The sequence below is a fragment of the Mustela putorius genome, unplaced genomic scaffold, assembly GCF_011764305.1.
Source record: "Mustela putorius furo isolate JIRA1106 unplaced genomic scaffold, ASM1176430v1.1 tig00003869_pilon_pilon_pilon, whole genome shotgun sequence".
Lineage (NCBI taxonomy): Eukaryota > Metazoa > Chordata > Mammalia > Carnivora > Mustelidae > Mustela > Mustela putorius.
The window spans coordinates 10,471,068-10,473,825 of NW_025422021.1; the positions used below are offsets into that span (position 1 = coordinate 10,471,068).

The 2,758-nt window shown below is 39.7% G+C and overlaps 1 non-coding gene across 1 annotated transcript; it reads right to left on the reverse strand.

Moving 5' to 3' along the window:
* Nucleotides 1-204: 204 nt before the first annotated feature.
* LOC123388040 lies at nucleotides 205-308 on the reverse strand. Its single transcript, XR_006602574.1, has one exon. It is a non-coding gene; the product is annotated as a U6 spliceosomal RNA (small nuclear RNA).
* Nucleotides 309-2,758: the final 2,450 nt, after the last annotated feature.

Here is a 2,758-nt window from a genome sequence, read left to right on the forward strand (position 1 = left end):
ACTCTGGCTACTCAGCTCAGGGAGATTACCAGGTTCTGTCTGGGATTTTCCTCCCTATGCTATAGCCTGGAAACTCTCTAGGCACAAAACTAGGGCTATCACAGGGCTCACCTCTTTTATTTCTTTTTTCTGAGGGACTACTGCCCTAGGTTTCATGTGTCCAATGGCTGAAAACCATTACTCCTTGTCTTTTTTCTCAATTTTTTAAAAATGGAACATTTCACAGATCTGCCTGTCATCCTTGCACCGGGGCCATGCTAATTTCTGCATCATTCCAATTTTAGTATATTTGCTGCCCAAGTGAGCACTTGTTTCTTGATTTTAAGTGGAAAGAGTAAATCCAGTTTCTCGGTGTTATGGCCACATACTGAAGTCAAAATTATTTTTTTGTTTTATTGTGGTAAAATACACATATCATAAAACTTACATTTAACCATTTGAAGTGTACAGTTCAGTGGCGTTAAGTGCATTTACATTGTTGTGTAAACCATCACCACTGAAACCCAGTACCCATCATCCCAAACTGAAACCCAGTACCCATCAAACAATAACTTCCCATTTTCTCTTCTCCTCAGCCTTTGCCACTGTTCTGTTCTGTCTCCATGAATCTGACTAATCTAGGTACCTTATGTATGTGGAATCATGATATCTGTCCTTTTGTGTCTGGCTTATTTCACTTAGTGTAAAGGTTTTATTTATGTAAGAGAGAGTGAGAACACAAGTGGGGAGAGGGGTGGGGGAGAGGGAAAGCAGGCACCCAGCTGAGCATGGAGCCTGAGGTGGGGCTCGGTCCCAGGACCCTGAGATGATGGCCTGAGCCAAAGTCAGATGTTTAACTGACTGAGCCACCCAGATGCCCTTTATCTCACTTAGTAAAATATCCTCAAGGCTTATCCACATTGTAGCACGTGTCAGAATTTCTGTCTTCTTCTTCTTTTTTTTTTTTTTAGGATTTTATTTATTTATTTGACAGCAGGAGAGAGAGCAAGAGAAAGCACAAGGGGAGGGAGGAGAAGCAGACTCCCCACTGAGTAGGAAGCCTAATACAGGGCTGCATCCCAGGACTCTGGGATCATGACCTGATCTGAAGGCAGATGCTTACCCAACTGAGCCACCCAGAAGCCCCAGAATTTCTGTCTTCTTGAAGGCTGAATAATAGTCCATTGTAGGTATATACCACTTTTTATTATCCATTCATCTGTCAATGGATATTTAGATTGTTTCCACCTTTTGGCTATGACTAATGCTGCTATGAACATTGGTTATATTATGGACCAAATTATGTCTCCACAAAATTCATGTTAAAAGTTCTAGCCCCCAATATGACTATATTTAGAGATAAGGCCTTTATGAAGGGAATTAAAGTTAAATAATATCATAAGGGTGGGACCCTAATCTGATAGGACTGCTGTCCTTAGGAGAAGAGGAAGAGACAGGTCAGAGATTGATCTGTCTGCATGCAGATAGGCTAAGTGAGGACACAGCAAGAAGGCAGCCACCTACAAGCTAGAAAGACAGATATCACCAGAAATGCACCCTGATACCTGGTTTTGGACTTCTCCAAAACTGTAAGAAATTCAATTTCTGTTGTTTAAGCCACCTAGTCTGTGATACTTTGTTATGGGAGCTTGAACTGACTAGTATGGTGTACAGATATCTGTTTTGAGTCCCTGCTTTCAGTTCCAGAAGTGGAACTTCTTTAAATTTTTTGAGGAACTTCTATACTGTTTTCTGCTGTGGGTAATTACATTTTTTAAAAGATTATATGTATATATAAATATATATATATATATACATACACACACATATATACACATATATATGTATATATATATTTAAGAGAGAGTGTATGTGAGCTGGGGGGGAGAGAGAGGGACAAACAGACTGCACTGAGTGTGGGACCTGACATGAGGTTTATCCCACAACTCCGAGATCATGACCTGAGCCCAAATTAAAAGTTGGATGCTCACCAATATTCATAGCAGCTGTGTCCACAATAGCCAAATTGTGGAATCAGCTGCGATGCCCTTCGACAGACGAATGGATAAAGAAGATGTGGTCCATATACACAATGGAATATTACACAGCCATCAGAAAGGATGAATACCAACTTTTGCATCAACATGGACAAGACTGAAGGATTATGCTAAGTGAAATAAGTTAAGCAGAGAAAGTCAATTATCATATGGTTTCACTTGTGGAACATAAGGAATAGCATGGAGGACATTAGGAGAAGGAAGAGAAAAATGAAAGGAGGGGAGGAATCAGAGTGGGAGATAAACCATGAGAAGACTCTGGACTCTGAGAAACAAACTGAGGGTTTTAGGAGGGAGGGAATTGAGGGTTGGGTGAACCTGGTGATGGGTATTAAGGAGGGCATGTATTGCATGGAGCACTGGGTGTTATATATGTAAACAACGAATCATGGAACGCTGCATCAAAAACTAATGATGTATTTTATGGTGACTAACATAACATAATTGAAGAAAAAAAGAGTTGGATGCTCAACCAACTGAGCCATGTAGGTGCCCTGTGTAATTACATTTTAATCATCAATTTCACTGGCTAGAAAGTAAGCTCCAGGAAGGCAGATTAAGTCTCTTGTATACATAGCGCATAGCATGTTATAAATGCTCAATAAATATATGTCAACTCCATGAGCAAATACATGAATTCTTGCTCCTGAAAATTAATTATTAGTAATAATAACTATTTGAGACAGCATTATATTATAGAAAAAAAGCTTGAAACTGGAATT